The 12,829-nt window shown below is 40.3% G+C and overlaps 1 long non-coding RNA gene across 1 annotated transcript; it reads right to left on the reverse strand.

Moving 5' to 3' along the window:
• Window positions 1-2,019: 2,019 nt before the first annotated feature.
• On the reverse strand, window positions 2,020-12,005 carry LOC124062038. The gene is made up of 2 exons (XR_006843855.1): window positions 11,567-12,005; window positions 2,020-2,346 (listed from the first exon to the last, which is right to left on the reverse strand). It is a non-coding gene; the product is annotated as an uncharacterized LOC124062038 (long non-coding RNA).
• Window positions 12,006-12,829: the final 824 nt, after the last annotated feature.

The raw sequence follows: 12,829 nt of genomic DNA on the forward strand, positions 1-12,829 counted from the left end.
TGTGATATTTAGAAGGCTATTATAGAGTCCATGACGTTTCTGAGATTTCTGTCTTTGTTCCACTTTAAACAGAAAAGAACAAAAAGTGAGCACAGAACTTCACTGACTGGACTTAACCGGCAAGAGTGAAAACTTGGAAAGCAAATTTTGAATGAAGTTGAGCATGTGAGAAGTAATCCTGTAAGGTATTTCTACATGTTGGACAAAGTGTAGAAATGAAAAAATGTCCTGTAAGTTCCTGTGAGAGGCTTGTGTTTGCATTCAAATCGCAAGCTGAAATTAAAACCCATTTATAGTAAAAACTATGTATTTCCTTAGAACTGTTCACGTTGGCAGTGGGATGAGAACAGTTCTACATCAATTTCTCTCTGTCTGTCTCTCTCACACACACACACACACACACACACACACACACACACACACTGCACAAGTCTAATTAGCATTCCCAGTGTGTGTGGGTGGGAGTGGTATGACAGTTTGACAGTGCTCAGGTCCCTGTAGTCCTGTGTCATCTATTCATCACATCAGTCCCAGGATACCAGCAACACCCACTTTCCCACCCTGCTCCCCTCACTCGGTCTCCACCCCCTTCACTCCCTCACCCTCACCCCATCACCCGAGTGTGATACGAGACCAATTTAACCGTTTACCTGACAACGAGCGGTGAAGCGTGAATTATTTTAAACCTGTCATTTGTTCAAACTGACATATTTGGTTGTTTCTGCTGTCAACAAAACAAACAGTAAATATATAACTGTAATGCTAATAATTGTGGTAGCATTTGTAATGACTTTGCGTTATGTACTCAAATGAGCTGCATGGTTACTAATGTTAACAATGAAGGATACTGATGATGAGTTCTTTCTTTTGACTTTTCGGTTTGTTTGAAGACTCAGTGCTATTTAATGAGAACCCTGAAAGGAACATTTTGAATTCCATGGGAAGATTGATACTACTCTCATGTTTGTATGCTAAATATTAAGCTTTCATGCTGTGACAATGCTGTGCTGAAGGTTTGGCTTGGGCTCTAAAACACTTAGACAGAATTATGAACTGATCATGTTTTGCCTTAAAACACATGGCTGAAAATTCTAGCAACTTTTGGTGCCACAGAGACAGCTACAAAATGTCCCAATGGTCACTAAAATGACACAGACTGTTGTTTAAGTAGTCCCAAAAAGATGGCCTGCTATGTATGAAATGTATAAAACAGGCATTTCCCTGACTTGCAATTGATTCTGGCAGCAGGGTTACCATGTTTTTTGTTTTGGTGTTGTTTTCTGCCTGCCTTATTTTTCCTTCATGCTTTTATTTCCAGTGATGTTTATATTGTAGATGTTCTCTGAGCAGGTGGATTAAAATAAAAAGTAAACCAAACTAAACATACAATGTATTTGATGTCCTGTATAGTTTAGATTTTAGCTGAGTGAAACTGCTGTTGATGCACACAGATGGGTGTTGCTGAGTCGATTTGCGACTTTTCAAACTATGATCTGTGAGCGCCTGTTCATTCATTAGCATCAGGTCATGTTACAGAGAATCACTGAGTTTGAGAGCACACATGGAAGTCTGTGAAAACAGACCTTTCTCTGCTTGATTGCGATAAGTGGCACTCTGGGTGACAGTTAAACCTTATTTGTGAACTTGTAACATACCAAAGTGTTTTGAATGTAACCACCAGGTGGCATCACCACAGCTTCCCCTGCTATGTCTTCTTAGTCATCGACAAATACTGTGAGACATTCACACATCTCCTTTTACCTCTTCACTGCAAAAGCTGAACTCTTATAATCTTAATAAGATATTACAACTTGTTACTTAGATTTATTTTACTGATTGTGAGTAACACTTGAAATAAGAATTCCCAAAATTTTAGAGCTGTTTGATCAACACTGACAATTACAAAGTACAAATTCAGAGTGTTGTATTTCAAGCATTCATTCTTGTCACCTCTTCACATGTAAAGAACAGAGCGGTGTGTCACATTTGATCCAAAAAACACTCTGATAATCTCTAATGAATAGGCAGGATGTTAGTCATTTATTATGAGAAATCTCAGATAACTTATTTTAAGCACACTGTGCTATTTTGTCTTTTTTTTGTGATAAATTGTGCCTACAGGTATATTCCAAGACCTTATATCAAGACAATAGTGATAACAATGGATGCTGGACTGCTTTCATTTTGACCGAAGCTAACGGTGGTGCAGTGGTTAGCAGTATCACCTCACAGCAAGAGGGCTGTGGGTTTAAACCCAGCTGCCAGCTGGGTCCATTCTTTGTGGAATTTACACAGTGACCTGTCAAGGCTGTATCCTTCCTCCCTCCCTGGATCAGCTCCAGCCACCTGTGACGGGAAAAGGATAATCTGTTATACAGGATAGATGGATAGACAAGTGTTAAGTCTTTTTCAGTGTACAATATCTGTAAGGGCAGAAAGAGGTAAGCCCTGGCAGTGGCTAAAATGAAGCCCTCATATCTAGGTAACCATACAAAAAGGATCCATGTGACAACAAATTAAGGAAGCATAATTCATATTACTCAGTCCCTCTTGGACTCAAGCACAGGAAAAAAGTGGTAAGCAAACCAGCACAAATCAAATGACTTTTGTCATGCCAAGTGAATTCATCATTTCACTGAAGTTCAGTCCTGTGTCTTAAAAGAGAGACACATCCGACTTTATTTCATCCATTTACTGTAAGTCAGTGTAAGCTGCAAATAAGGTCACAAGCTTAGCTAAATTGTTGATCTGAGCCACTATGTGAAACTGCTTTGTCAAACTGAGTCAGTTAATCAGCTTATCTTCCAAAGTTTAAATCATCGGATACATGTGTACAGAGTAACCTGTTTACTTAAATTTGTCGAGTGATATTCTATGGTTAAGATCAAGATGGTGAGGCAGAATAAACGAAAGACCGAGGTTCAGCTTTGTTGGATGATTGGAAGAGAGCAGCAAGGCAGACAGTCAGAAGTCCATTGGAGCTGTGGCAGGAGGAGTTCCAGGAACAGGTTATACCAGACTAGCAAAAGCTCATCAGGTTGTTGATGATAACATGAATTTGCCAGCCATATGAAGAATCATGCAGACCAATCTCATGGGCTAACAGCTTGATTCCACCAAGATGGCTCCATCACATTCTAGCTAAGACGCGGTTTTGTTCCGTCTTCCACACAGCTCAATACCCGACTGGGAGCATTTTAGAGGCGGAGCATTTCGCCCGCCCAAATGTAAGCGTATCTTTTTATCTCATTTCAGTTGTAGTCTCATTTAACTGCCTCTCTAAAGAAACTAGTATTAGACTTAAAATATCAGAATAAGGACAGATGTTTTGCACATTGACCACACGTGTAGCTGGCCAGAGTGAAATGTGAAAGCTCAGTCTAACTTGTGTACTCAATTGAAATATGTTATATGTATGTTTCGCTAATGTCAGAACCAGACCTTTTCAGAAGACTTCTTTCATCATTCTAAAATTTAATTTGTAATGTATTAATAAGTGACCAACATGAGGACACATATCACCCAGCACAAGACCAGAGGGATAACTAGACTCAAACAAACTGAGAGAAAAGAGAAGAAAAAAGGACAGGAGCAATGAAGAATGAAGAAAGAAAAACAAAACTAAACAGTAGCTTTCACTTTTGTACATGCACTGTGATCTCTGATCACTAGTGTTGGTGCAAATATTTATATAAGTAAGTTATAAGTCTGACTTTTCAGAATATTTGTTATTTCTATATAACCATTACCATTACTGTAAGTTTTTTTTTCACATCTATGTTTTAATACAGCGTTATACATTTTATATATTGTCAATAAATAAATACAACTGAAAACAGTTATTTAATAGAGAAACACCACTGTAATATTAAAAGTGTACTTTTACTATAACTGGACATCTCACCTGTTTCTTAGAGGTTCATAACTGAAAATGATATGTTCCCAGAGGAACTAAGAAATTACAAAAAACAAATGCCCATTCTTTTTCCCGGTTGAGACTATTAAGGGGTTAAAAAATGGACAGAGAGGATGAAAGAGAGAGAGAGGGAGAAACATACATGCAATAAACATCATACATTACAAAGCTACAACCAGGCTGTTTCTGCAAAAAGTCAAGCAGTAGAGATTAACGTAAAATCTGAGTTGATGCCATGAATTGCTCTCTCAATGTCAACAAATTCTATGAGAAAATGAAAACCACCTTCACAAGTGTGTTCTGTGTGTCCAAAGTCTCATGTTTATTGTTTATTGTATTATATTTATTGTTTATTGTCTTTGCTGTTGTCCAGAAACTGTTAAAAATCATATCAGTGAGCCATGCAGTGCACTGGGTGGCATGTTCCTTTATAACGATGACTGTAGTTTATTTCGAGTCAGTCCTTCATACTGTAACTGTATGAAGGACAGTAAAAATCGAAGTATGTACTTGTGACTGGTTTTTAGTGTGTTTTTGTGTGTGACTTTATTAGGAACAAATTAGGACTGAAGTTAAGTGCCAGTGTAGCGAAGTCAGGAAGTATCGACCAATACTGACTAACATTAAGAAAACCCTGTAATATCTCCAGACTTATTCTTTATGAAACCTCAGGAAGTGTGCTTACTTTCCAGCCCAAACACCAGAATAAAATGTTGGCATTGTGCACAGATACTTTACATTTGTACATTTCATACGTATCAGCATTATTACAATACATCTCATTGCATTCTGATTACATGGAACTGATTGTGGTGGTGTGAAACCTAGACTAGATAGTTGCCAGGTGTGAGAACATTGTTCCGTTTGAGACGTCTTCCAGCCATCTTTGTGGCAACTGAACTGGATATTTTTAATGGGCATAAGAACATTTTCCAGCTGTGTTTGTCATGACAGTGCCAGATATTTTAAACCAAATCGAGAAAAACCTAAGGAAGTGGTTTCTGTGCTTAAGCCTGACCGGACCTTAAGCACTGCATTGTCACAACATCAAGTTGAAAATTGAAATGTAATGTCCAGTACCAACATTTAATCTGACAACAAAGCTTAAAATTGCCAAGCGAAGCTTAATGATCCTCTTTCAAATCTCGCTCAAGTTGTGTATTGAAAGTGACAAACTCTCTACTGCCGCACTGCTTGTGCGTAAGCTCTCATAATTGGCTTTCTCACTTAGGCAAGCACCTGCAGGTGAGCGGCAAACACGCACTCAAACTTCACGGACGGAGATGCATGTACTTCTCTGCATCCACACAATGAAAATGAAAATTTGCAATAGACAAATAGATTCTTATACACACGCACGACAAGCTACTGTGAAATGTGTGAACACACCCCTGTCTGTAACGAGAGCTGTTGGCACTCTCACACCTTGTCTGACAAAAGCCACCTGCAGCAACACCTATCAATGTCATTAGTGAGGAGTTAAGACCGTGTTGCTTTTAATGGTTGACTTCTCTTCAAACCCTGATGAAGTCAGCTGGCACAAGTTGGGCTGAATCTCTCAATCTCCCTCAATAGCTCAATTTTGGATTGAGATCAACTGCCTATGAAACTACATATGTATATTTTTTACTTTATTTTTATTGCACTAAGTCAGAACTTAAGAGATCAGCTCATCTCAACCATTTCTCTCTATTGCTTAATGTTTGCAGGTTTTACCAGAAGACTGGTTTGAGCTATTGGTCCACAAAGTTAGCTTAGAGTCTTATATATAGAGAGTCTTGTTTAAGCTCTTAGAGAGCTTATTTATTTATGCAACAAGGCACATTTGTTGTGTAAGTTGTATGTAAATAACTGTGTAAAAACATCACAACCTGGCTGTACTTAATGCACTTTTGTGGTCTTGTTTTTCAGTATTAACATTATTGTTTTCAGTAAAAATTGCTGAATCGTGAATTATATCAAGCAGGTAGGCTATGTCTCTTCTCTCTAACTTCAACCATGACCCTTATCTTAAAGCTCAAATCAATATTTTTACATCAGCGATGGAACAGCAATAGAAGAAAATGAACCCCCAGAGAATAATCATCAAATTCTGTAGTTTCCAAAGATCCTTAACTGCTAAGTCCCAGCCAGCTGACAGACAGTGTGAGCCAATAGTTGGTGGGCTCAGTTGAGCGTTCAGCAGCTAAAGAGCCAGATAATTCTTCAGGAGTTGGTGGAAACCAATACACTGCTAAAAGGACACTATTACACTTTAAATCGCTTAGTCTGTTTTACTTAAAATGTTCTGATGTCCAGTCATCATTTGTGACCCAGTGGAGGTGTGTGGTGGTGTCTATCTGGACAGACTCTGCCTTCTGTCTGTATTTTCTTCTCTGTTCAGGACGTCTATGGGCATCAACCTTTGGTGTGCCGTCCCCAGCCAATGAATGGGCAAAGTCACAACTCTATACAAACGGAGCAAATGTGGTTTCTTTCACTCTCCTCTGCTCAGGCTGTCACATATACGCAGATATGCAGAGCGGGGACAAACCATCAAAAAATAATGTTTTCATTTCTCTTATTCACTGCTTTGTTCTCATCATGGCGCTCCGGGCCACCTTTGAATGGTGTGTTTACAAACAGCATGTGGTAAACCTTACAAATTATGTCTTTGAAGGGAATAACCTTAGTGTTTGTATTTTCTCTGCCGTTTGACACGCTGTTGACATAGAATCAATGGAATAATTTCTGCATTCTCATGTGTACTAAGATATTTTGTAAAACAAAAGTCATGTGGACATACAAAAAAAAAAACAAAAGAGAAAGAAATGATCAGTTTGGAAAAATATCCCTGTGGGCAATGCCTATATTGTCTATATTTTGGTTTTTCTTTTTTTAAACTACATTTTTGTCTTTTGTTTCTTGTTACAGTTGGTGTTTAATCAGTGCTGACTCATTACCTGTACAACATCCATTGCACGTCTGCCCGTCCTGGGTGAGGGATCCCTCCTCTGTTGCTCACCCTGAGGTTTCTTCCATTTTTTCCTGTTAAAGGTTTTTCTGGGAGTTTTTCCTTAGTCGATGTGAGGGTCGAAGGGCAGAGGATGTTGCTGATGTTATGTTAAGCCCTTTGAGACAAACTGCTTGTAAAAATGGGCTATACAAATAAAGTTGTCTTGTCTTACCGTCTCATCTTAGTCACGGAAATAATAGTCACAGACATACACTATATAGACAAATGTAATTACACCAACAGGGACATTTATGACATTACAGTCTAAACACACACACAGCTTTGCAGCTATAACAGTTTCCACTCTTTTGGGAAGGCCTTCCACGAGATGTTGGAGTGTTTCTGTGGGAATCTTTGCTCATTAATGCAGTTGTGTGTAATACTGTTGTGTGTAAAACCTGTTGTGTAATACTTCAATTGCAAACTAGCAACCAGGGCTTGATAGAGCACTTTCACACCTTCAAAATTTCATTAGATTTTACTAGTTTAAAGTGATCACAATCAGAATTATGATTTACTCTATCAAAAACCCTTTGGAAATCTGTAGCACAACATAAAAATGGCTCCCCCTTCCAATGTTCTTGCATAAATGGTCGTGGACATTGGATATAAGCTTTCTGTTCAAGGCCAAATGATCATGACCAAAATATTTTTCTGACTCATCCACTTCAGAGGGACTTAGAGTTTACACAAATTTATGAAAAGTATCATTGCAATAGCAAATCTGTCACAAAATGAGCTGCGAGATGAACATTTTAATGACATGCATGATCACTATGTGCACTGCTGTATAAAGCCACTGCTTGCTAAAAACTCTAACTTTTATATTATAATGAAGTATCAACTTAAAAGCTGCACATTCATGTCCCTGCATCCAACTGCTGCAAGTGTTGCCATCAAGCTCTGTGTCTCAGTATGTCTGATAGAAACTTTAATAGCTACCAGCATGAGACACTGATCAGCCAAGCACATCAGCATAGTGAGATCCAATATGTCACCACCACGCAGAGAGAGAGAGAGAGAGAGAGGCAATGTGTGTGTGTGTGTGTGTGTAACACAGAGGAAGGCTAGCTGCATGTGAGTCTTGTTAGCGCTGGGTGTAATGGTGGAAGTGATGGCAGTAATGTGGGAATGACAAAGGAGCCCTTACTGTGAGCTATATGAAGACGTGTGAGCTTGGCGAGACTTCTGCAACGTGTCACATCCCCTGGCATGTCTGTAAGTGTATGTGCACATGTTCACATGTTCACATGTTCACACTCAGGTACAACAGACACTGTCTCAGTGTTTGTATGGCTGAATTCTGTCCTACAATCCTAATGCCAAAAAAAGTTATGATGATGTGTTAAAAAAAAAGATTTACATGGCTTACATGGGACGAAAACATGATGCTCAAATCCATACTTTGCCTAAAACAAGTTCTAAAGAAGTTGAAAGACAGGCATTTACACTACTGCGATCATCTTCTAGTTTAACAACACTCAATAGGTGTTTGTGAACTGAGCACATGGATTAGTGAAGTTTTAAAAGTGACCTTTTTTTCCAGTCTTGCTTGATATATGGCTTCAGTTGCTTTGCTTTCAGTTGTGCAGTTACCTCTCAACGCAAAAAAATCCAGCAAAATCTCATAAGTTTGAAATAAATTCAAACAACAGAAACACTTTGCTAAACCCCACGCTCACACCAAGCTATTAATTTGGGTATTTGCTAATAATGTGCTAGCTGTATGAACATCTTTGTTACAGCACTCTGTTTAAAACACCTTAATTTCACTGGAGACCATCCCGTTGCTTCGGCAACCACTGGATTGTAGATGATGGCTTCAAGAAACACAGTGGTGAAGCTTACATTACTGAATGTAAACTCCCAAGGTGGTTTAAGCAACATCACATAAAGCCGGGTGAGACACTAGCTGCAGGAGAAACAGTGACATGGGATTACTCTAAGCAAACTTGAGGTTGGGCAAAGAAGACTATGTGGGAGCTCAGGCTGCATCTGCTTCTTATCAGTTTTAAGAGTGTAACAAGAGGGAAATGGTGTCTGCCAAAGGCTGGAAGTGGAAGATGAAGTAGTTGTAGGGAGGAGCTGCAGGTGTCTGCTTGATTCTAAAAAGGAAAGAAAGAGCAGATGTAGCCATGGACTGCCACAGTCTGTCACAACTTTCAGGCGGAGGTGGTGGCTGCAGGTGGTTCTCAGCGGCTGTAGATGGAGGTTCAGGCTACAGTTGCCTATCAAAACCAGCAGGTTGAAGGTATTTTGGTGGAGCATGTGTCTGCAACTGTTTACTATTGGTGGGGGATGCAACTAAGCTCTTCAGATGCTGTAGGTGGGGCCGGAGTCAGCAGTTGGCTGGTCAAAGCTGCTGGTGGATTCTATAGAAAGCAGGTTTCTGGCTTCTTTAGGATGGAGGTAGAGGTTAGATGTGCAGCTGAGAAGACGAGGCTCAGTGGGTGGTTGGAAGGAAGAGGTGGGTGTTAGAAGCGACATGAGACAGGTTTGCAGAAGCTGTATGTGTCCTTCCAGGTGATGTGAGGCTGGAGTAAAGGCTGAATTTAAGAAAAACGATGTCGAAGTTGCTTTTGCTTTGACATTATGTGACTCATTTAACTTGTTACTTAAGACTGCTTAAATCCACAGGATTATTTAACAGATTTAATCTCATTTAACTTTAATGATGGCATTCTTTTTCGGTGGCTTCTTAGGCTTTGGTTCTCCCAAAGCATCAGTATCATAAGAACAAACTCCGACCTTGTATGACAGGTTAGCATGAACATGTTCGTTCTCATTGGGTGATGTCTCCTACAGCTCCTGCCAACCTCTAAACTGTGTGGACAAAGCTGCCCATTGTTGTACCTGCATGAAGAAATTGATATAGCAAGAGGGTTCCAGGTTCGAATCCCGGTCTGGGCCCTTCTATGTGGAGTTTGCATGTTCTCCCTGTGCCTGCGTGGGTTTTCTCCAGGTACTCCGGCTTCCTCCCACAATACCAAAAACATGCACATTAGGTTAACTGGCTACTCTACATTGCCCCTAGGTGTGAGTGTGAGAGTGTGTGGTTGTCTGTCTTTGTGTGTTGGCCCTGCGATTGACTGGCGACCAGTCCAGGGTGAACCCCGCCTCTCGCCCGTAGTCAGCTGGGATAGGCTCCAGCTCCCCCACGACCCTGACGGATAAGCGGTATAGAAAATGGATGGATGGATGATCCAAATAGTCACGATTTTTGACACAAACGTTCCTTAGTGTATCATCCACCACTTCATGGTAGATTTGCTGGTACTCCTCCACTGAGCAGTTACGGATTGTCAGAGGCCTGTCATGCTGGGTGCTGGGGGCCACATTTAAGAACACAGGCTGCTCAGCAGGTGGGACGGTGGACTGAGACCTTTGGACCAGATTCACTGAAGCTGGCTGAGGAGAGGGAACTTGACCTCTGGATGCTCAACAGAGCGGTTGGAAGAACAAGTCACAGAGGTGTGCTTCCTCCTCTGGGAAAGGCTGGTAGTTGTAGCAGAGAGCTGGCACTTTGGATTTTTTGGATTTACATGCAGCACCTGAGGAAGGTCAGCGAGTCACAAGAGGATGTTAGCCTCCTGTAATATTTGTACAACCTTACAAGAGAAGTGAAGTACTGCAGAGGATTTCTTTTGTCAAATGAAAAGACCATCCTCTGCTTCTGTGATTTTATTTAGAATTTTAGAGACATAGCTTTTATTTTATTTGACAGCTGGCTGCCATAATATCAAAACAATGACATGAAGTTGAGATTGAAAGTTGTAACAAGAAAATTACTGTAATGTAAATGAGTCCAATAAGTGGTGTCTGCATAGTGTCTCAAAACAATTAGCATTTAAAATATAATATGGGATGTAATTTACATTTTGTAAAGCGTATTCTCTAGTTCTTCAGATTACATTCTGAACAATCTGAGATATTTTTATTCTTTATCCAAAGTAGGAGAACCCAGACATGTGACCCAACACCGTCTGGGCTGTAGACGGATCGGGGCACCACACAGCTACATGCATCTGTTTCCACTGCCACTTCCTTTTGAAAATCACATTACTTTTCACCCGTATAAATGTCCATAAGAACAGGGCCCAGGGAAAGAAATGAGTGGCTGGGCTCTAACACCCACTAGTGTCTACGGGTTTCCTGTGGTGGGCCTACCTGGCTCCAAATTTACTGTGGTAAACTGAATAAATATTTTAATTTAAGAATATGTGACATGTACTCATACATTTTATATAAGAAATGTCTTCAAACTAGATTTTGACAGTTGGGTCTTCTTCAGGACGAGGCCTCACGGCCAGGCAATAGATCAGCACCACCTTAAAGACGTCATCATGGTGTTGTGCTTTAGTGCTACACAACCTAAAGAAAAGTTAGAGCTGCTGGGAAATATATAACTTCAAGTACTTCAGTCACGGCTACACTTAGATCACTGCGTATCCCCGGTGAGGCTTGTTCATTTCAATGTGTGGTATCAATTATTTATTAGATATTTAAAAAGAGGACTTTATTATTATTTAATAATAATTCATTTATGAGCATGTTTGATGATTTTTTTTTTTGTCTCAGATTAATATATGAACTAATCCGGTCTGACAGCGTGCATCATCATGGTAAAAAAATAGCCTTCTTCTACATTAACTTACTTCAGACAGGTCCGTGATGGTCTGTGGGCGCTTCTTTCCCCCTGCAGTTTATTGATCTGAATTTCCACGTGAATGTATCTTCCGCGCCACGTGAGGGGAGTTCGTGGCACAGCTCAGTGGGCAAATGCGAGGCTTCTGAAAGCCTCTGGGGTAACAGACAGAAAATGCCATGATGACTTTCTCACGTTTCCCATGTTACTGTGGATAGAAGTTAAGCTTTGTTGCTTTCCTCAGTCTCTGCGGGTCTTAAGTCTTCGGACGGATGTGACAAGTCCTCAGTACGAGCGTTGAAACTCGGGAATAACTTTTCCTGACCGCTCGATGTTTTGTTTTTGTTTAAATGATGATCCTATAAAAAAAAATGATGCACTTGGAGACAAAACATAACTACCACGGAATCATCGCGTCACTTCAGGGTTCAGCCAATCAGCACGCAAAGGACCTGAGATCACACTGTGAATAGAGACGTACGTCTGTGGTCATATTGTCCAGCATGTTTGGTTTCAGCCTTTATATTACAGGGCGTCTTCACTAGTGAGGAAAATAAAAATGAACGTAAAAATGTGTATCGAATAATAATGTACTCAATTGGAAATTTCTCTCATCCAAACGGGTAGAAATCTTAAGAAAAGATGTTTTTTTTTTCAATTCCAGTTCAACCATCATTCCAAACAAATAACAATAACAATTTACAACAAAGAAAAAATATTTCTTATTCTGTTTCAAGCTCGTATGGGGTTCATGTTGTGTCTCCTCCCGTTTGTCATCACCTTCCCCTGCCTCAGCCCCAGCACCGGTCCTGCCTGTGGCTCTCAGCAGGATCCACATGGGCCGCTGCAGCGGCTGTACCCCCGCACGGGCTCTGCTTCGTGGATGGTGAGACTCACAGAACTGATCTGGGAGGTCAGGTGACACGGATGTACAGTAGAACAGGACGCTTAACCATCCATCTGTGGAATAATATGACTCAAGTATAAACTTCAGCCTTACACTAGAGGGCGCTGGTGGTTCAATAGTGGCTGAACTCTTGACAGCGTACTTCATCCCTCTCAAATGAAAGTTTTGGGCCGGTCACCGCATTAAGCTTGATAGAAACACATGTCTTAAGATTCATGAAAAGTGCACCTTCAGTACTCATCTATACATATAAAAAACACTCAACACCTGCAATAAAGCTAAAGGCACTAATGAAAGTTTTTGGAACTGCATTAAAATTATATGACAGTAAAACTGCCCCTTCTGAGCAGTGAAGCTGACTTTCTG

This window comes from Scatophagus argus, chromosome 7, assembly GCF_020382885.2.
Source record: "Scatophagus argus isolate fScaArg1 chromosome 7, fScaArg1.pri, whole genome shotgun sequence".
Classification (NCBI taxonomy): Eukaryota; Metazoa; Chordata; class Actinopteri; family Scatophagidae; genus Scatophagus; species Scatophagus argus.